Source organism: Nylanderia fulva, unplaced genomic scaffold (assembly GCF_048542155.1).
Source record: "Nylanderia fulva isolate GAGA-0341 unplaced genomic scaffold, ASM4854215v1 Scaffold13, whole genome shotgun sequence".
NCBI classification, from domain to species: domain Eukaryota; kingdom Metazoa; phylum Arthropoda; class Insecta; order Hymenoptera; family Formicidae; genus Nylanderia; species Nylanderia fulva.
This window is the reverse complement of record NW_028189518.1, coordinates 2,213,804-2,237,415: the sequence shown is the minus strand read 5'-3', so window position 1 is coordinate 2,237,415 and position 23,612 is coordinate 2,213,804. Positions and strand designations below refer to the sequence as shown.

Below are 23,612 nucleotides of genomic sequence, written 5' to 3'. Positions count from 1 at the left end.
TTCCTTCCAGCGTTCCATATCGTTAAGAGCTCTCTCGTATGCGTACTACACACATATGGATGGCCGCCGACACGGCGGAATCGTAGGAGCCCCGGTGACCCGGGTTCTCTCGCCCGCTTTTATCCCGCGTCGCGTAATTTGCCGAATTAATTTTCTGCGCCGTCGGTCGGTGATCAAAGGAACGGACACGGGCTCGGGAATTCACGTGGGTCTCTTTTTTAATTGGCAGGCAAGCTCTCTCTCTCTCTCTACGCGCACGCTGAATAACAGAAGTGCGGTGCAAATTTCCACGTTGCTGCGACCAAGAATAATCCGCAATAATTAACAGTATTTTTCTATTTTTTATTAACAGTATTTTTCTATTTTTTTATTTTTTATATAAAATGTATCGGTCAATAACTACTCAAGCCACAATTTATTATTATAATAAGTAAATCGTGTTATTTATAGTAATTAATTTTAAATAATTCTAAAGAGATTGCGTTTTTTATCATTTATTAGCTATAGACTGCCGTTGTCCATTACTTAGATTAAAAAAAAAATTTATATTCGATCTTGTTCATTTTGACAATCAAAACGTCATTTCTTTCGGGATCGAAATGAAGAGGGAAAAGCGCGGATTCTCTCGCCGATGCATCTCGATCTGCATTTCAAACGATTCCGATCGCTATTCTATGCATTCCGCGCTTACAATCTAATGAAATGTTGCGGGCGCATCCGCGCGCGCGCGCGTAATGACGCGTTTCCGCGCTTCACATGAGAGAACGAAAGGGAGACGCAGCGGCTGCGCGGGAAAATCGCGCGGTCCACAATCGGTGCACGCGCGATGCACCGATCGTGAATAGTCGATGGGGTGGATAATGACGGGTGCGCCGGGATGATCCGGGATCGTGCGTGCGCCTTCGGGAAAAGAAGCCCCGATCGATGTCGAAGACGCGTTCGACGCGGCCACCGACTTTCTCTCTCTCTCTTCCCTCCCTCTCATTGATGCACCACGAATGAAAGATAATCGCCGCGCTCCGGGCGACGAAGCAGTCTTCCACGCTCGGCGAGCGAGGCACACGCTCCGCCACGCTTCGCCATCCCCACCCGCGCCTTGAGGCACCTTCGCGGCACCCGCTCGTTTGATGGCCTTGTTTGGCAGTAAAGGGCTAGGCAGGGTAAACGTGACCGAGATCTCGCGAATCGGATTCATCCTCTGCGGCTTTTCGCGTAAGTGCATTAATTGAGATGCAACGATGTGTCAATTCGACAAAGTTGAGTTTTTCATTTAGATAAAAAGTGCATATGCAATTTTATATTACACGTGTATTATATTATTTAGATTGATTCTTGTTTTATGACTTTATAAAGACATCTGATGCGCTTTGACAAATTGAATATTAATATAATTTTATATATAGTTTTTTTGATTTTATTGCTGCTTTGTATATGTATGTACGATATCTCTGATATAAATCGTGTGCTTATTCAAACCGTGCGATATGAGAACTAATTCGACCGCGAGTTATTTTTCAGCGGCACACTCGGCCGCAGGGCGATCATTATCCTTGTGTTAATGTACGGTCCCTTGATTTTAATGTCTCTGCCCGTTGGAAACTTTACGATTCTTCGTTTCCCTTGGACTTTATGCGTGTTACAGTTGCGTCGTTGTCTTACCGGTTCGTTAGCGACAGGTTCCACCTTGCGTCTTCACTGCGGAGAAAAAGAAACGAATTATCTCGCTCGCGAAACTATCGTCACATCTGCTTCTGTCCCATTTATTAAAATTTTGCAATTTGCAGTTATTATCATAGATTGCGAATACTTTTATTGCATATCTTCGCTAAAGCGAAATAATTTAATCGAAAATTCTCCTAGACATTTTATTAATGATCAGCAATATTATAAATAAAATATATACGTCGATGAAAAAAAAAAAAAAACAATTTAATGTTTATAAAGAATACAATTAAATTTTATGATACTTTAAATGAAATTATTTATCGTTAAATGTGATATATGAAGATTCATATTTATATTTGAAAAAAAACATTTACATAATATAAATGATTTTTTTATTTGTATTCTGTTGAATTAATAGCGAACATATAGTTTTACTTCAACTAGTCAACATTTCCATTATTATAGATTTTATTTAATATAAGATATAAGATTTTTTTTATTTACCTTACAGCTAAGTGAAATCTTTTTCTTAATTTATAGTTGTCAATAATATTTTTCGTGCTTTTCAGTCACGGCTTAATAAATTTAGAAATTTTATGACATGAATAAGCACACTGAAAAAATTATGGTAAAACAACATATCCCGTTATATTTACGTGCGCTACAACATACGCATTTTTTACGCGGTCGCCTCGAGGAAATTATAAGTCCTCATTTCACCACGTGTGGTTTCACGAATATTTTATTCCTACATCGATCTCGACGAGTTCATATACTCCGTGACGTTATTCGTTTTTATTTTTATCAATGCAAATCTATTTAACATTAGTACCGCAATAAATATTTTAAAATCTCAATTTGATACAGAATCGATCGCTTCTTTCATTATCTATATAAATGAAATATGATTTCCAATATAGCAACCAATTAACAGGAGCATTTCGAGCTCCAACCACCGATCGCAACGAAACAAGAAGCGAGAATATAATTGGGACCAGAGAAATATTTCACCGTTACGTCGTGACGATGATAATCGATCGAGACGGTCCTTTTTTTTCGCAAGGAGATTTACTGTACGACGCGCATACATATGAGAGAACCCGCGGCCACAACGTGCGTGTCCGGCCCTCTTATAGGACGACTCGGTTGTTACGACTTCACGCTGACTTTTGCACGCGCAAACTCGCGGGGCCGCCACGAGCGTTCGTGCAAATGAAACGTGCAAAAGCCGTGTACAGCGAGGGAGAGGCAGGCGGCACAGCGGAGGCTGATATGCCTCGAGCCGATCCAGTAAAATTGCGTAGGCAGATTACTCGAGTTGTTATCCTCTGCCCCATTATTCGCGCGCGCGGAGCACTCGGAGCTATCGACCGGCCAGAAATCCCAGCCTCGATCGCGAGATTCCTCTGCTTTCACTCGATGATTCTGACGACGGTAATTTCTTTCAGATTGCCTCTCGTCGATGATACCGAATATTCCGATTATCGACGCCCGTTCCCGATAATGAAACGTTTGCGATGCGAACGAGTTTGCGTTCCTATATACACTGAAATGAGCGAGAGAAGGATTTCTTCCTGCATGTGAATATAATTATTGTTTTTTTTCTCTCATGTATCATTCGCCTATGCTGGATAAATGTACAGATACAAATAATTAGCAGTATATATATATATTATAATCTCAATTTCGTCCGGAATAAGAAGCTATTCTATTCTACACGAATAAACGAAAGATAATTTCCAATGTCGCAGCCAATTAATAAAATAATGTTCAAAGGCCAATAATTATTAAAGAAGCGGTTATTGGAACAAGAGAATATTTCGTTATGCTGTGACAAGCTGACAATCAATCGTGACGTTTGTTTTCTCCACGAAAAGATTTATTACGTCATAAGCATTTAATAATATACGGTTTTAGGTCGGGATGAGCGATTATATATGGGTAAATATTTCTATAACCACAGAACTGCTTTGTTAGTACAATCGCCACGAGGAACGTTTTATTTCATTATCCAAGTGAATCTCTTGCCACAAGACATACATCGGTGCAACCGCGAAATATCCGTCGATATATTCGCCGCGTGCGTTTCGTAATGGAGGTTCGCCGCAAAAATCCTCCGAAAATACCGCAACTCACGTTTCGGGAAAACGTGATCAGATAAATGCGCACTTTCTCCTCCCCAACAGGTGGTCCTCGCTCTGCAAAATGCGCCTGCGTCCCGGATTTCCCGGTCGCTCCTCGATGCGGGGGTTCATCGTCGAGATCCTTTGTGATCCCGACGAGGCGGCATATCCCATGGGATTAACCGAGGAAATCGGTGCTGACGCCGGGCACGCGCTTCACGCTGCGAAAATAACGGTACCGCCGCACCGAACGACCGCCGCGCAGGTCCGAGATTTTAAATCTCTTTTTTTCTCCCATCCTCTTAGGTATAACCGCACACCTTATGGCGACCAGAAAAGCGAAAGAGACGGGGGATGAAGAGAGGAAAGGAAGAAAGATTCCGCCGCGCCTCTTCGTAACAGATCGTGTCATCCGCAGGTGAACACTGACATGATGTTGGTGAAAAAGTAAGCACCGTTTCGCGAATTTGTGGAAGAAGCACAGTACGATAGAAAATCTCGGGCCAGATTTGGAACTTATTTTTTTGTCAATTTTTTTCAAAAAGTTAAAGAGAGAGAAGATTAAAATATATACGAATTTTGTGATGCAGCATATATATATATATATATAGAAATGATTTGGTAAATATTAAATTATAAGTATTTATAATGCTACAAAAATTGTGCAGCAAATTATTAAGACCTTTAATTTTCTTAAATTTTGTTATCGATATATAGTTCTTAATTTGTTGTTGTTAAAATTTTATAATCATTACTTTCCATTGATAAAATACTCTGCCACTTATTTTATATGCAGATAATAAAACTTAACGAAGAGTTTAAAAGAGTCTCGTTAAGTTATATTACCGAATAAGTAATCTCTTCGTTTCAGATTTTTTATATCTGCGCGATGAACTTAAGCATCGTGGAACAGGTTGCGCGGCTATATAACGTCTCGCGGCGAAAATTTCGCTCAATTTGCGCGTTTTCCTTTTTATTAATTAGCGGGATTATGTAAGCGTCAATGGTTTCGATAATTAAATATAATTGTCAAATTATCCCGATGACCTGCATCGGTCGATTTAAAGACACGTGCCTTAATTGCAATCCGGGTGCTACATTACGGCATTCCACTGCAAAAATTTTTGCAATTTATTTCAAGTTATTTAATTACCCATTTTTTATCCGTATGATCATTAAAAGCGTGAACTAAAAAAACTTATTAAAAATTTACAATACATATATATGTTAGTTTTGTGTTTTGCGGTCGTTCTCTGTTGTTCGTGAAATCTCGTTTCTTGGGTTCTTTCTGTTGAGTAGTTTTAAGCTCTCTGCATATTTCTGACCGCCCTAACCCGATAAATTTTGACCATATTGTGGGATCTGCCAACGGACGACGACGGACCATCCTGACAGGCGCAATTATCCAAGGACGAACGAGGAAGCGGCAGGTGATCCCTGGTCGAAGAAGGTATTAGGAGATACACCGATTTCGCTGGGTCTCTGTCTGAAGACCGGCAAAAACCTAAACTAGCAAATGCCTAGGAGAATGCCTAAGATGTCGGCCGACGTTTGTACCTTTCGCCGACCCATCTGCGCCATTTTCGGCAGGTGAAACGGAATATCGCGAAATACGAGAGAAGAAAAAGGATTCCGTGTTATTCGTAGTTGCCGGACCGAGACGAATTTCGCGGTGGGACTCTAGCCGAGTCTCTTCCAAACCGCAAAAGACCAGATCAAAATGTTTTTGAATAGGTTTGATAGGTTTAAATAGGAAAGAAACGTGTAAGAGGGGTTTGAGAGGCGTCAAAATGATAATGTAAATAATTTTCTCGCGAAAACAATTCAGACACGAACAGAAGGTAGTGCTTATATATCCATAATGACGATACTTCCATAATGACGTTGACTTTCTTTTGTGCTTGCATCTCAAGTGTTAAATATTGCACATAAAATACATATATAATCATATCAAAAATTAAGCGTCAAGATATCGAACATAGTTTTTATTTATTTTTATGGTACGATAAAATGCAGCGAAAAAAAATGAAAAATTGAATAAACATTATCTCGAGTTGCAAAAAAATCCGTCCTATTGCCGCTTTATCCTGACGTACATAGATAGTTACATGTTATTTCTCTCGCGTGTCGAATTAGAGCAGGAACAGCGCTCGACTACGCTCAGTTGTGAATGGTTTACATTATAGCGGCAGGTGTCCTATTAAGGAATTCTTGAAACTAGTTCTGCACTCGCGTCGTTGCGTGTTCGCGATCCCCATTATTGGCGGATCGTCCGCGCGACGTTAAATGAATCAGCCCATCGGCCGTTTGACGTTTCACATCCGCGTCTCTAGCAGCCCCAGCGGGTATTTCGTGGATTATATGCGGACCCCTCGGGATGCTAATTTTAACTCCTTACACTTCAATGTCATTATACGGAATACATTGCGCTGCGAAATCTTAATTGGCAATTACTATAATGCAGTTGTTATAATTTGTTGTAAATTGCTTCGCGGTTGTCGAGAGACTTGATCTGCTATTTTGATTTTTTGTATAGGTTTTTTATTCCTAGAAAAAAATAACATATCACGTAGCTGCATTTATTAATTACATTTGTTTTAAATTTCTCGTTTTCTCTCTCTTTAAAATTATTTGCGATAAAATTTAGTTGGTTTTTTTTTTATAATGCTCGCGAGTATAAATTATGAAAATGAAGGATTTGTGACTGAAACGATCGCATTGAGAATCGCGAGGTAAGAACACGACAAAGAGGGATATCAGAATAATTGCCGTTCTTACATTCCCCTACCTTTCATCTGCTATCGAGCAGATCATCGCGCATGAATACCCCGCGAGTAATTGGCCTGCGGAATTAGAGGAGACACGCGTTAGTACCAATAATTTACACGCTGCGCGGATCTTTTTATGCACGTTCGCGCGCGCGATAAAAAGAAAAACGAGGGTGCAATTTCTCTTACCGCTCAGCTACAAATTACATTACCGTGGCAAATGTGGCTATTACACGAATTCTCAATCTAGTTCCCCGGCTCGATTCCCCGCATCTCAATTATTCGTAGACAGTTTGCGGCTTCTGGAAGATATTCTTTGACGTAACGAATGGACGCTTTCAATCTGTTTGTAGCTTCCTTACGAGCGCATCATGATCGCCTAGTCTTTTTAATTTTACGTAATAATCTACATGACGATGTAATCTCGCGACGGTGCAACGACAGGCATTTCGCTGTCGTCTTTGTCTCATCAGAAAAGCCATTTTAATAATAATCATGAGAGAAAAACGACTCTCATTCTCTCTCTCTCTCTCTCTCTCTTCTCGGATTTCTCTCGATTTCTTCTTTTCCCATATCTTTTTCGTCGGGTGATACTAACCGTCTCAAAACGAGTCGCACCGCAAAATTACGAGGGACCGCGCTGTAATCTCCGATTTGTAAAATTGCTAACACTTTTCTTCCTTTCGCTGACAGACGGAGAAACGACTTCTTTGATCGTTTAAATACGAGTTACATTACGCCGGCGAATAGCCTATTACACAGTCATTGACTTTAGGTTTGCGTGTGGAGATGTATTTAAACGATTACCCGCGGTAATTCGAGGTTTTCTTTGTAGTAGTTTTCATTCAAATATCAATGTGAAAATGTACTCGTACATTATATACGAATTTAAATAATAGAATGCGTTACATCTGGGGAATCTAATAAATTATTATATTTATATACGTATATATATAAAACGAGATTATTTTTAATATATATAAAATTATTATTAATATAAATAGAATATTATAATTATTATACATTACGGATTGTTTAAAAAAAATTCGATTTAAATGTGATTCGTTCAATCATAAAATTAATTACAATGATGACTCACTCCAGTATCTTATTTTTAATGTTGGTTACAAAAATATTCTCGCAGCTGCCTTCCATTCCGATACCAATTACATAGTTGCGTCAAGTGCGCCATTACGCAATTACATTCTCTAGTGTACCTCCATTATTCTTGGATAATCTACCAGATGATCCGAAGCGTGCGTTCCGTTCGACGAGCCTGTCTAGCTGTTCCACGCGAGCGCGAACTTTTTTCAATATCTTCAACTCACACCTGCCGCTTACCTGACGAGCTTGGATTCTCAGTTAAGCCCTCAAGGACCTAGAAATGGCCACTATTTTTTTTGCACCGCCAGCTAATTTGTTTCGCAGGCTCTCAAGTGTCATCTGCGCCGAGCGTTCCAATGCGTTTCTCTCCCTGTCCTCTGGGGACCGAATGATCGACCGGCGGTCGCGTTAGATGACTATCTTTTTTTTTTCTCCATCGATATATGTGTTCTTGGAACTTATATTGCTTTTATTGCAACGTTTCATCTTCCTCCGCGCGGATCTCTAACAATAAGATAATCGTCTCCTTTTGTGTGCGGAAATAATATTTATTATTGTAGGTTTGTGTGGTTTATCAAATTATCAAATCTTTGTCGAAAATACAAAAAGAAGCAGATTCATGCGTTCATCCGAAAAATACAATAATAGACGATGATGATCGCTTTCGCCGAACAATTTTGATTTTTGCCCACAGACTGATCATCTGTCTATGAGAAATATTCTCTTTTTCCGGAACATCTCTCCCATGGTACGCTGCAGAGAAAACGTTGCTAGATTTAAGTTCGGAGAAAAATGCGAGTCCACGCGATGGTCAACACCCGCTGCGAGGGGACGGATTACTTGGGCGAACCGTTTCCCGCAGCGTCGGGACGTCCCGAAAACAATTTCCTCGTCACGCGGAAATAGTTCGACCCTCGCCGGGAGTTGCCTGGTACCAAATCCAGGCACGTGCCTCACCCAATTCTCACGTGCTGCCTGCCTGCCTGCCGATTCTTTCTTTCTTCTTTCGTATTTTCGACCACGACTCTATAAATAGATTCCAAACGGATACGCGACTTTATGTAAGCGGCTAAACGTGTGAGGGCCCCAAGAATCGTTGTCTTGTCAAGAATCGAGCTCTCCTTTTTTTTATTTATTTTTTTTCTTTTGCAGACGAAGGTTGCCTTTGCGTTAAATTAATTAGTTTTATTGACGCCGTTTTTCGTATAAAATGTCATGTTACATGCGTTTCTTGCAGAAGTTAAATTAATAATTTTAACGCATCAACGCATTAATATAAGTAAAAATTACAAGGCCAACTCCGAAATAATTCCGTATATAATGATACTTTTTGTTAAATCGCTGACGCTATTAAATCGCCAAGGCAAGTGTGACCAAGACTGATGGTACATCGAAGTTCTTAAAAGCGATCGCACCGACGCGACGGGCTGATTACGAAATCGAAAATTTTTTCTCCTATCGTGTAGCCGTATGCGATCAAGACTGGCACGTTAGGTCAGCGTGGCTGGCAATCTTGCCGAGTAATCGATAAAGTTATACGCCGAGAGGAGCAGCTGCCCGTCAATCATTGTTCCAAGATCATCGACGTCAAAAGCTACACGCGATGTAGGTTACCTTGCATTCCGTATATATAACTCGCGCGAGCTAGAGAGCACGCTCTAGAACGTATAACCAGAACACTCTCGAGCGTCTACTATCAATCTTGGCCGGGTCGAGGAATAGCCATTAATATTAAGGCGGGGTCACCCGCAAGAGAGAACGTATCTTTATGAATTATCGCCCACTCTCGCGAGGTGACTATCTTTTATTGCTCGAGGACTCGCTTGCTCGGACGAGCATGTTTACTTGGGATACGCGAGATAATTATTTATCATTTTATTTATTTATTTTATGATTGAAAAATCGAACTCGCGAGAACGATCATCGATTGTACGTGGACAAACAGACGTGCCGTGCGTTGTTAGGAATCTGTTTGCCTTGCATAGGAAGCTTCGGTGCACGCAATACGTCTTCCGCGTAATCTCTGGGAAGATAATCAGCGATAGAAAGCCATTGCCGCTGTTACGGACAAACGGTTGTAAATATGTCGCTTGCTGCGCAATAAACCGCGCGTTCTTATCTTAAGCTAAATGTATACTTGAAACAAAGTTTTTTAAGATGTCTTGCACACGCAAGAATAATTTCTCGGTAGTATTTTATGAATAGAACGAGGAAACGGCGAATGTTGACAGATATTAAAATTTTATGATATGGATTTTTTTGAGAGATAAAAACATCATATATTTGCTAATAATAGGATTTTAAAAAAAGATTATTTACAGTGAGATAAGAAGCGTGTCTTCTTCCAATGCATGTCTAAGTACTTACGAAACGAGAAATATAATCTTGTATGTACTCATTAATTAATGCTAATTTCAGGGTTCACGTAAGATACACGTCTTCCGCATACGGCGAGTGCACGGGCGGACACTCTGTCCTCCCAAAGTCGAATTCTACGATAATGAACGCAATTACGAGTTAATCTACCATGTGGTATCATGAGATCGCGAGCATTAATGGGCGACTTACTTTCGCCGGCGCGCGCGACCGGTTTCCTTTGAATTCGAGAACCGTGCGTAATCGCTTTTTAGGGCTGGATGTTGTTGTCGTATAACACGAATCCTGGACGATTCAGATTCTGCTCGACTGACGCAGAATTTCGGATTCTTTCTGCGTGTAGCACACGTATTTTTATATAAACACGCAATCATGCGCAAAATGAATGACTCTTGCGAAACTATATATGGTCTCTCGTCAGCTTTAGCGTGTCGACTAGAAAAGACGCTTCGAGATACGCTTACGTTGGAAAGTGAATTCAATCACAATCAATCATATTTCGTCGCAATTTCGTCGAGAGAGACTTTGAAAATCGAATTTCCAGTTTAATTCGCACGAACGATACAGCTCTCGACAATGGTTAGCGATTGACAAATGGCGAGACAGACGTGTGTCATCTCGATCTCGTCCTGCGTCATTCAGCCCGAGACTTATTTACGCATGAACGCGCGAGAAAATCACCGCGAGAGAGGAATCAGCCCCCACTTATACGTCGGTGAGATATTCAACTTGCAATTCGCGCGTTGCATGTTCATCCATAACCGAGACGAGACGAGACGAGACGCTTAAATCACACTTTAACGAGAAAGGAAAGTCGCGTATTACCGCATTACCATTACCGGATGACAGGGCGGTACCGGCAGGCACCACGGCGGACCGTTAATTTCCGAACGATTCGTTATGCGTTATCCAAGAGAGGAAGAAGAAGACTCGCGGTGCGTTGCTGTCGCGCTTTCGACCCGATTCAACCTGACGCCAGATAAGACGCGGATGCAAATAGAGATTTCCAGCTGCGAGAGATGGATGATGCCGGTGATGATAAATGGACATCGCGGCTCGCACGGATGACAGGACGACTCCGAATCCTGACGATGAATGCCATCACGACGTACTCGCAGTGGTCTTTTTAGCGCAACACCTACGCGATGTTCGCAACTGACATGGGAAATTCGAACATCTTCCGTAGCTGATGTTGGATATTATTTAGTGTTATTGCTAGAAGGAGACGTTCTGAGTATCAAGTCTAGATTTTTTGATATTATAATAATTGATAGAAGTTTTAAAAATTCAGGTCTCGTGATGTTTGATTAGATATTAATATAATTATTTATATACAATATATATAGGTATATATGTGATTTAAATGTAGAATTTATAATATACTTTTCGACCTTTCTGATCGAGTATATATGTGGAGAATTTCGAAATTTGCCTTGTGCGTTTAATAATAGAGTGCATGGCGCACAATGATGTTGTTGCATTCAATGTCCGTAGGTCATTAAGGTACTGATATCATCTATCATTCGCACCTCGTTCATTTATCATTGTCGTCACGCATCGTTGACACCGCTGAATTCTGTTTAACGTTTCGAGAACAGCGTTTGCGTAACCATTTTCTTCGGTAGCGTGTACTTTCGATTCCAGATTAATCGACCGCGCTCGGTCGGAGATTAATTTCGGAATTAAGGACGCAGCGGGATACACGCCACGGGACGTGATATAAATTATCGCCAAAATTACGCCGGATGCTAATGAGCGTAAGGCAGTAGTCTTCGTTTTTTCTTCTCTTCGTTTTCGCGACTTTTATTCGGGTACGATTCTGGGAAGGAAAATGATTCGTATTCGTCTCGCAGATGCGCTTCTCGTTGTCGGCGATCATCGATTGCCGACTTCCATCTTGATCAGCTGACTTCAACATACGATCCGATCAGATGCCGGATTGAGCAGTTATCCATCACGTTAATTTCGTCAAGAGTTTCGCTCGTTGCTCTTTCCAGCTGCTGTACCCGTTAACGTTCTCATCCCGCATCCTTCTTTTTGTCTTCGTCGATAACAGGCCAGTAATTGCTTCATTCGAACAGCCGCGATGACTCAAGATCGTCAATCGTGGACATGTGCGCGACATTCTCATCCTCGAAGAAAGACTCAAGGTTAGCGGAGCTTCCACTTTTTGCGATACGCTCGTGTAATCGTGCCGTGAAAATTCTTGTTTTTTATTTCGCCGACAATATCGCGCGGTATGCTATCTCGAACGCGACGGAATTCTTCGTGTTATGCCACGCGTCGAGATAAGGAAAATCCAAGAAGCGACTAGTAGTTAACTTGGCGACAGATTAATTAACCGTGCCACTATACCTCCACGAGACGATTACAGCTCTTTTCATTCGGTAATATTAATTGCTGTAATTATATCTTTGAAAGTTCCGTTGCTTCAAAGAAATAATTTATATAGTTATTTTTTTAGCGGAATTTGAAAAAAATAAAGTATTCGTGCAATTTTTTTATTCGGAAAAAAGAATGTACTTTGTGTTAAATACGTAATAATTCGCGAGAAATCTCTCTTGTTGTTTCAAGCGCGAGCATCGATTTAGATCTCTGATAAGAAACATCGAAGGCTGTAGTTTTTTTCGTAATTGTTATCTTGATTCGACGGCGAGTATATTGCGGAACAAGCGCAATTAATTATTTGACGCGCCGATGATGAATTTATGTAGAAAGCAGAACCATAATTATTTATCTAACAGTCATATATCTAACATATCTGTTCGAGTTATCAGAAAGACTATCATCGTTGCGCGATAAATAATTCACTATGCTTACAAGCACATTCTTTTTTCTTCTCTCTATGATTTATCTCTCGATGCCGCGAGATATCAGAGTTGTTTTTCTAATATTCATATTCAAATTTAGACAAAAAATATTGTTTAAATATATTAGAAATTATATACATACATATGTGATTTTTTGCTTAAATGGCGAAAATTTGTGAGTTTAAATATGGAACAGAACTCTCGGTTTAATTAAGGCCAAGTCGGACTTTTATATAATGATGCAGACAACGCTGGGCCTCGATGAGAAGGGCTGTTTGTGACGACTGTGAACTGTCGTATCGCGCGATCAACGATCATTATTCAGACGTTCAATTAAAGACTCTCTGGATCTCTAATTCGGTCAGCGCCGTGAGATTATTCCGATATCCTTTGTATCGATTGCTTCCAGGTGGGTCTGTCGTTTTATCGTGTAACGTGCACACAGGAACGGATTCACCTTTTAAAAGCAGTAACCTTTATTTCAATTACCATGAGATTGTGATTTTATTTTATCGCATCGCGCGTATTCCCTTTGATTATATCATTGATTACACTCGTTCAAAAAATTGATATATTTTTTTTAAAGAAGGGTACAGAATGTTCAATTCTATGCCAACATTATTGATCGTTCAAGCGCGGCGAGAAAAGAATCTGTACAATTGCTTGAAATGGCATAACGGTGCGCGATGTAACTCCGAAGGTTCCCTCTCGAGATACATAAATCTATTAAGGTCGACATGTCGATATGTAAAAATACCACCCGACCTATTGGTTCTAGGGGGCCCCAATCCGCCCCTGACAGTGCATCATTCAGCGCTAGACGGCGGGCGAGCGTGGGCGCACGTCGTCGTATCGATCTCGGGCTCTCTTCGACGGGCATTTCAGAGCACACAGCGCTCAGCTGGGTGGTCCCCGAGGCGCGTACAACAATGAATCATATCCCGAGGAAAAGGATTTCGGTGTGACACGGGTACCGGCCTGGAATGCTCGGTACGGAGAACACGTGGGGGCCGCGTATACCCGGAACCGTGATTGGAATACTCGCATCTCCTGCGAGAGACTCGCGATAAACGAGCTGGATAACCATATGCATATATGTATATCGAATTTGCGAGTAAGAGACCATTACTATTAACTTATTTTTACGAGGTGGTTGCTCGTGACATAAAATCGAATCGCATTATTTAAACGTGTCGTGTGATGAAAGTTACAGGAGATGACAGCGAATGATTGCACGAAATACTGATATTTTTTAATTACATATCTTTCAGTTCGAGAATTTTACGATTATATAAAGAAATCTTGCGATGCGTAATATAGTAATATATTTACAGTATTATTTGCTTGCTCTCTCTCTCTTGTTATTTTGACTTTATCGAATCCCGAGGTAAGGAAAGCTTCGTAGAGTCCCTTTGAAACAGACGTTCGATCACTGGAAGTACGTCTCGCACGGAAGCATACATAAGTCTTTCGAACAAGCGCTCTCCTGCCACGACCAGCCACGACGCACCTAATTAAATTAGGCGCTTGCTGATAGATTTCAATCAGGCTCGCTCTGTCAGCGCTCGTTTCGGTGTAAATGTCCAGGGTGAGAGAGAACGGGGTAGGTTCGCTTCGATCTACAAGCTCCTGAAATTTAACGAGCTACCGAACGTCCACTTTCAGACTCCCTCGCGACGTGTCATTCTCCTGTATCTTCCTTCCTCCGTGCAATTAATTAGTTCTCCCTCCGTCGTGCCTTTTACGCGCCCGTTCGCCCTTCGTTCCCTCGTAATTCGACCTAGGGGGAATCAGAGTGCTGCGGATGGACGTGACCTCCGCGAGAGAATCATGAACGCTTTTCTTCCGCCGCGACGCGGGATGTCTGGCTGTGATAGATGAAAGAGGAGAGACTTGCTGCGGAAATTTGCCGGCGCTCTCCCGGTGTAACGGCTCCCTCGTGCGTCTCTCTCGTCTCTCGCAAATAGGTATTTCCGTCGAGAAAGTGTGTCGTGTAGATTAAATTAAGCCCGTTTTTTGCCGGACCCTGGAGTCCCCAGGACTGCTTTCGCAGTTATCCTCGAGGCACCGCGTCGTACGGAGTTAATCAAGCTGACAGTTCCTCTTATGCTAACTAATTTGCGCCAGTTTTTTGCGAGCTTTCGCCCTGAAATTGCTTCGCGCCCGCGTAACCCGCGCATTTGCGTTTTCTCGTACGCTTTTGTATTCTTCTTTCGGCGAAAGTCGGCGCGGCGGTGTAAAAAAAATATACGACCCGATCGAGATGATGAGCGTTACCGTAATTGCCGTGCCGGTATAATAACGTTCGCCAATGATACGAGAGAGTCGAGAGAGTACGGGGACAAAACGTCGATTACGTGCATTACGTTGCATTCCCTCTTGATCGTTCAATCTCTTGTTTTTGAGGCAGATTAACGTATCGGCTTACGGACGTCGCATGAAATCGATTTAAATAAATCGCATGTCTTTACGGCCACTTACCCGTCGTAAAAATGTTTGGATCGAGTTATCGATTCAATCTTTCACGCAGCGGGATTTCAACGGCACTCGGTAATACACAGAAGAGATTCAGTTAACCTTAATTCTGCAGCCGTCCAGGCTTTGCGTGCGTTCCGAAAAATGATGAAAGTTACGATGACGCAACGCGGATAATTGCACTTCTTAAATCCCGGATAGAGTTGGAAACCGAGGCGGACAAGACCCGAGGGTGTCGGATCTCTGGAAAAGGAGGGAAAGAGGTGGAAGGGAGCGGGTGGCACCACGAGAGCAGCTGGCGAAAAGGCATTTATTGCCCGTTGCACCATTTTACGGGTTCTTAATTCCTTTGCCGGCGTATATTCCGAGGATAGGAAACGGTCCTCAAGAATATACCGCCGGATCCTGGCAATCCTTTGGAGAAATTCACACTACCCTAAACACCCCTACACAATGCTACCGGTATGCCTTTATATTTTCGGAAGCCGCTTCTTTGTTGATATTCCGCTTCGAGGAGTCGCATTCTCCTGAAATCATCCCGTTTAACAATTTTAGTTACGGCGACATTGCTGAAGTGCTCTTAACTCTTTACAAATCGACATTATAATTTGCGCGTGAGTGAAGCAAGAACGAAGATGTATTTGACTTTAAATTTTATTGTGTAAAATTCTTATTTTTTCAATATTAATTATTACCATGTTGGTTTTTTAACAAATAATTCTTTATCATTTTGTCTACGATCTCGTTAAAATGTTCTTAACTCGAACTAATAATTAATTAGATTGTGCTAATGGATATAATCAGTGGTTCAAAAGAATTATAATATAATCTGACACGCATTGGAAACTTGACGCAGTAGAAACTAGTATGTAATTCTGCGGAAAAATTTTGCTTTAATCCTAAGGACCGGTTTATCGCGAAAATTACTCACGTATTTATTGAATGATAATGAGAACTCTGAATGCGCATTAATAATTACCGTTAATCGCTGCTAATTAATCTATCCGACAAGGCATTATTAAAGTCCTCGTGTAACGGCGCGGAGATTGCAATTTGCGCGATAACGCATAATGACCCGTATTAACGTATTAATTATAATAAATTAATTTAAGTTTCACTGACAATATACGAATAATAGTCGTGTTGCAATGAGAAATTTATTCAAATTTTGAGAATTATATGCATACTCTTCAAAAAACGATGCTAGAATAAAATAAGGCACATTTTTTTATTACGTAAATTTTATAATAACTTATTCCTTAGTAAAATGAAAAAATGTGTCAATGACAAATTTCGCGATATTAATTGGCAATTTTTTACGTCATTTTTGTTTGCCTCTGATGATTCAACGAATGTGACGTCTAAAAATGAAATGGTTTCTGACGAAGGCGTTAAGATAATATCAAAATGTGCGCATATTTTGGAGTAACATAATTTACACATGCGATATTCATGTGTCTAAAGTTGCAAAATGCTGACATCAAGGCTGACGTGGTGTGATGTGGCAAAAAAAAATGATGAAGTTAAATGCGTAAAAGTTACGCAGAAGTCTTTGCAGCGAAAAGAATAAATCATGCAATTAGTAATAACATCAGTTTTATGCGTGTCGTAATAAATTCACAAAATCGTTTTACAAAAACTTGAAGATATAAAGATGCTGATAGCACTTCGTATTATGACGTCTCATTTCCTCGAATGATAAGTCGGATCATTATATCGATCATCGATCACTGTCAACATACATCCTTGAAATTAACGTCTTCTTTCATAATTGGATGCTTGAAAGAAAAAAAAAAGGTAATTAGATCTTTCTCGCATGTTATAGGAAAGCCAAGGAATTTATTTCATTAGATTGATGAATAATGAAGATATTGCACTTGTCAGTTTGACAACATATTTACGTTTCGATTTTATGATCAATACTTGGATCAATAAATTATATTTACTTTTCTTGCTGTGCACGCGCGTTACGCAGATATAATTCTATTGTAATTATTCAATCATTTTATATTATAATATTGTATTATTGTTTTTATTCAAATTAAACCTATTCCTATTCTTCCATTATTCATCTCCTTTGAATAAGTATATTGTTCGAAGCGACTTTTCAACTCTATGACTCACTATGCGGAAGCAGAATATTATTACGGAAAAAATATATATGTATAGTTGTACAAATAAAATATAAAAATTTGAATTTTCAATAACCACGGTCTTTGCAGTATAACTTTGAGCATCAAACGAAGAGTTTGTATTGAAAATTGTATTCGATAGGTATGAATTACGAGCATCGGGCGTCATAAAAAGCGCAATAAAGTCGCGATCAGACATCGAGGAGATGCGTTTTATCGCGCATTTTTCACGCGATTTCGATTTTACGAGGCGAATGCGCGGCTCGTAACACGAGCAGCGACGAACGAGTAGTACGCCCGCGTACACGAAGGAATGGCCCGCGAGTTACCCGAGGCCGGACTCTAACAGGTAACGTCTCTCTGAACGATAAAAGGAACGTTGATTGCTGCGCGGCCGCGGAGCGCCGCGGCACAATGCGATTTCAATTTTATTATGCCAGCTGCGGGAGATAACCGCCGCCGGCGGTCGTAACTCACGCGGTATCCTTTAAGCTGTCTTCACGGTGAAACTGTGTCAAATCGCCAGAATAGCCCCCGCCGGATTCCTCTTCGTATGTACGAGTAACATCGGTGCCCGATATAGAGGTAAACCCGTCCGATAATAACACCGCGGAATGCGAATAGCAGGAAGTTTGCGCGCGTTCTTTCTCCTTCTCTGATATGAGTTATCCGTTATGATTCTCACTTCTCTTTTTATATATAACATAGGAGATCGTAAGATGGTTTTCTCGACGGCGATCAATCTTGCAAAATCAATCTTCTGCGTGAGAGGAAAATTGGGAAAAATAGATATCTATCGTAGATTAACTCGCGAGATTTATGATGAGCAGGTGCTGAGTAATTTTCGAAACACTGTAGAATAACCCTTTGAATTTTTAACGCATCTTTCATTATTCAATCCGCTGGCACACGCAAGCGGATCTAATTGAACCCCGTGTTTAGCATATAGAATTTTAATTGAGTCATCGATTGACCAAATGACCACGGCGAATGCGGACAGCTTGACAAATATCCCCGATGCGTAACATCCCCGTCACCTTCGAAGTGAAGAAAAAAAAAAAAGAAATCATCCTCGGCGATTTATTAAAATACGCGCATTGATATACAAATGGAACGTAATTACAGTTAACGCGTACACGAATATCTATAGCCTCGCGGCGATGCTGGGGTTTCGAATTGTCGACCAATTAATATCCATCCGGGCGAAATCCACCTGGTCTCGTGTGTTACACATATGTGGCACAAGTACAATAATAAATAATTAAAGTCGCGCGCCTACGTAATATCTCTCTCACTCTCTCTCTCTCGGTTCTTTCGGTCCTGGCACCGAAATTACTCGGGCGCGGATGTCCCGAGGAGATCCCGTGTCGTCCGACTTAATTAGTTTTGCGCTCCGCATTAATGGCCGGGTCGCGCGCAATCTCTCACTTTATTGCTCTTTCGGCAGGTGGATAGCCGTGGGAGACATGCGAACGTAGGGGAATAGCTTCCGTTAAGCTATTCCTCGGGCGATTAGCCACCGACGTTGGCGTCCGCGATTTTTGATTCGACACAAGCCGGGGCCTCCCGACCAATGATCGGGGGAACGCGCTAAATTGCACGCCGTGGGGCGAATTAAAACGATTGCCTATACATCGTGTGCGAGAGAAGCACCGCCGAAGAAAATTTCAAAGTTCATCTCGCGCGATGTTTGGGGAGGAGCAGAGGGAAGATTCATCGGAGTTCTTGGCGTCTTCTGCGATAATCGCCCCAGGATCGCTCCAATGAATCTGTCACGGTGCACGAAACGGCACTCTTCGGCATCAGCCTCTCGAACTTTCCCTTCTATACCTTTTCGCTCGAAGACGTTGACGTCCGTTCGCGTGACGCTTAATCCACTTAATAATAACACGACAAGCAATTAGGGAGAGTTGACTACTTTTGCGACTTTGAACCGCACTTTCATTTCGCCTTTCAGTTTCCCTTCGTTCCGCGCGTCAAAATCTTTAGAATTCAATTGGTCCCCGTTTCTTTATCTGTCTCCGCGAGTTGGTCTCACTTTTATTGGACGTTATTGTGCGATTTTGTTTGTTTTTTTCCGATAACAAAATTACATACCGAGCGTACCGATCTTTTGCGGGAGCCGAGAAGAAGCGTAATTGCTTTTAGCTCTTACGTGAGAGCGTGCGGAAGCCTGTTCAAGCACCGACGACACAATGTTACGGGGATTGTGGATGAGATGCGCAAAACGCTCTTTATTCCACGTTACTATGGTAATGAGAAACAGTATTTTTCATCCGCGTCACGTAGCGTCTCTTTTTTTTGTCGTGTATATACGCAGATGCTGACGATATTCTTCTCTCTTTCACCGTTCTCGACTAATTAACTTATTGCCATGGACGAACACTGATTTAATAAAGTCTCGATAGCAATTTCAATAAATCTGTCAATACTTCTGAAATTATATACGATAATAAAATGGACGTGCGCGCGCGGGATATAATTTAAGCTTCCGCGATACATCGGAATGCACACGAGAAGATGGATCGTTTTTTTCAACCTAAATATAGCTTCGATGCTCTTCGGTTCGCACGAAATAAGTTACGCGAGGAGACCGAGATTTTCCCGCAGCGAAGGAGAATGGAGAAAGAGGATGCGCAAAAACAATGCGCATCCGACACGGTACATATGACTCGGAACGAATTCGCTAATTCCGTAGGAACACTTCTTAATTACAACACCGGCGAACTCTATTTCGCCCGGACTACCGTTTAGCGCTGCCGGGCTATATATATATATATATATATATGTTATATGTATATATGTATATACGGGAACTACTCTCCTATAAATCCGGCGCTGTCCGCCGGCTTAATACCGTGGTGAAATCAATTTACCGTGGGTGGCTGCTATACATATCGTGCCCGTGCTGTAATTAAATTGTTACTTCAGGCGGACCGCACGCCAATCGACATGGGCGGCCACTGAACACCCACACTCGCGCTCTTCTCCACCCGCCGCTGTATTTATGGGCCTTTTATACTCGGAACGCGTCCTCTATTAATAACGCGGGATATATTAATGAATCTGTGAAACACGTCACCCCCTCCGTTTTATCACGTATCCTGGGAAGATGGCGTGGGTAGAAACGCGTCGTCGTAGGCGCCACGTCCCTTTGGTTACCTATCTCTTTCCCTTCGTGGGGAGAGATCCTTCTTAAAGCTTCTCATCCCGCTTTTTATTCGGCGTCGTGTTTTCCATCAACGTGCTAGCACACCCCGCGTGTGTTTCATTAATGAATATTCGAACGGCTTAGATGGGTGAAATATCGCTCGTGGTGTAAGAGGTAACGTGTTCGACCACGGGCGCGTACGTGGTAGTGATCCATGGGCGATGTAAAAAGGCGCGGAGGTGCCTCGATCGCGGCCATTAATCATCCCGGGATAGATGTTGTATAATAATTTATCGATTTCGTGATATTATGAATGGAAAATTACGACGGGTCGATTATGAATCCTCTCTTTCTCTCTCTTTCTCCTGCTCTCGCCTCCTCGTACGAGATTGTGTTAAGCGCTACGGGTTTCTCTCTGTGCGTGTTTTTACCCTTCCACCATTATAGTTAATAACACCGAAGCGAAGAAGCGCGTGTAACGATAAAATATTATAATGCGCGTATTCAAAACGCTCCTTTATTGGCGAGTGTCTGACAAGGAGCTTTTATATATTTTTAATTACAGGTTAAATGTATTATGGAATATGATTTTGTGAATTTCTTGCCAAGGAATAGTCTTTGACGCGCTCGGCGCACTATTTTTAGCAAGTTATTTTCCAACAGTTTCCTCGCACGAGGCGGCTGCCTGCTAATGAAGAAGCGAGCTATCAGTGTCCTCTTCGTGGACACAGCATAAAGTCACGGTTTTACTTCAACCGGCTTGGCACCGTGCGTATGCTTTTGCGGTCACCGCGGTCGTTCGTTTACATAGATCTTCGTCAGCGGGACGTACGTTCGTTTCGAAATGCCATTAGCCATCGGTAGGCGGGCTGTCACACGTCGCGCGAGAAGAATCGCACGTGTCATAAATATACATGCGCGATCAGCGTGGATTCGTGCGGTCGCTTCCTTGCTTTTAGCTTATCTATGCTGTTCTCAGGCCACCCCGAGTCGCCAGACGTGAAAAGGTTCTGAATATCCATAGCCGTGCCCCCGATAATTAGGTAGAGTAAACTCGTTCTCGAGTGACGTTTCGTTTGCACGATCGTTATATATATATAGAATCAATTGTGGCATAGATGCCCGCAGTTATCATAGAGTTTAGTTCAAAAACTCCCTCACGAGTTGACGGAATCGCTCATTTCGATGCAACATTTAGTTTTTTTTTTTTTTAAATAATTGCAATCCTGTAGATTTAAGAAAAAAAGAGCCAAATATTTTTCGATCAATATAGATATAAAAATTGCTCAGACACGAAACCGGCTGAACGATTGATCGATCAATCGACTTTTTTACGGTAAACAATTTAACCGCGCGCGCGCTTCGACGAAGCAATGAAACTGATCGTGATGAGGTAATTTACTGCAATTCGGTGGAAAGCGAGCGCATAATGTGTCGAGATTAACTTGATTTCGTTACAGAAATTGCATGTTGTTACGCGATTACGAACCTTACATATATGTATATCGTTGCTGCGCAATACTTTCGAGGTACGCACTTTCTTTCATCGTTTAGTGCATCGCTCTCTTGTCCTAACGATCTGTAATCTCGATGACACAGATTCAGCGCTCGAGCCGCTTGCACCCTGCATTCTGTCACTTCCGGCTCTGTTACGAAAGATCATTGTACCTGCCGATGCGCGGCGCGTAGCGGGCTCCGGGCCTCGCTTTAAGAATAATTCCATCTGCAGTCGGCACGTTTATTGTACCCTACGAATGAATGGCCGATGGAAGGTCTTAAACCCTAATCCACGGTATTAAGTGAAACCCGTCCGCGTTTTCCGGGCGATTCATACACAGGAGGGCACCGTGTATCGACAGAGACAGGTAGTCTTTCTCTCTCACCCGCCGTGTGAGATCTATATCGCGCGTCGTTTTCATCGGAGAGGGACCTATTTGGGATTACCATCGGCTCTGCTTGCGCTCGAGTAAATATTTTCCCTTGTTATGCTCTCGCTTTGCATTCGCGCGGTTGGAAACCATCTCGGAGCTTTTACTTTGCGAAATAAAATTTATTCGAACGAGAAAATGATGCCTGTATAACGGTGCCTGTCAATCATTGTTCCGCAATGTTACACGTTACATGATATTAAAAGTTGCGAAAAATGATAATATTGTATGTGATTTCGTGAAGAAATTCTTTCTTTTCTCTCGCTTGAGTCTATTGTCATAAAAATTCGATAAAGATGCTATTGAACCGTTCAGTGTGCATTTCTTTAAAGTGCGGGTCTGAAAGAGAACTTGTGTGGTATTCTGACCGGAAGGAAGTTGCACGGATTATGAACAAAGATCGAATACCATCCTCATTGGTCATGGCTCTCGGTCTCTCTTATAATATCTTTCATTTTTTATTTTTCGTCAAATCACTGAAGCGTTTAATTTCTCGAGATTGCGTCGGTCAGAAATGGCGAAATTGTTTGTTTCACGTCGAAATTATATTTTACAATTATGCCAGCTATTTTTCGAAAAATGCATACTCATCGGCCGATCATTAAAGCGCAAATATTTAAAAACGTGATAAAAATAAACTACACTTTAACAAACCGGATTTATTATTCTTTAAATGAAATTTGAGTAATAATTTAATTAGAGTAATAATTTAATTTAGTGAATTAAACTATATAAAACAATTATACTTTTTTCTACATTGTCACAATTTATCTTGTAAAGAAAAATAAATTAAACATTAGCAGCTATATATCTTTTTACCGAAATAAACTAGCTTTCGTTATTCTTAAACAAATAAAATGATAAATTATTATATATTTTAATTGAAATTTAAAACTTTGCTTGCAATAAAACGATAAATAAAATTATTTAATGCACGAACAAAAGTATTTTATCATCTTTTATCGTACACGGCTGGTTGCAGATTTTATAGAATGCTAAATCTTTTTAACACGCTACACGCAAATATTTATAATCATGCAGGTTTCTATATTAATGGGCCGTACAATTTATTAGCGTGTT

General features: G+C 41.3%; 2 long non-coding RNA genes across 2 annotated transcripts in view; both read left to right on the top strand.

Annotated features, from left to right (window-relative positions):
* The window catches only part of LOC114932432 (uncharacterized), a 250,280-nt gene that overhangs the window by 145,997 nt on the left and 80,671 nt on the right, over nt 1-23,612 (top strand). The window lies entirely within an intron of this gene.
* Nucleotides 1,049-4,448, top strand: LOC114932433 (uncharacterized). The gene is made up of 4 exons (XR_003819897.2): nt 1,049-1,212; nt 3,114-3,245; nt 3,852-4,023; nt 4,095-4,448. It is a non-coding gene; the product is annotated as an uncharacterized LOC114932433 (long non-coding RNA).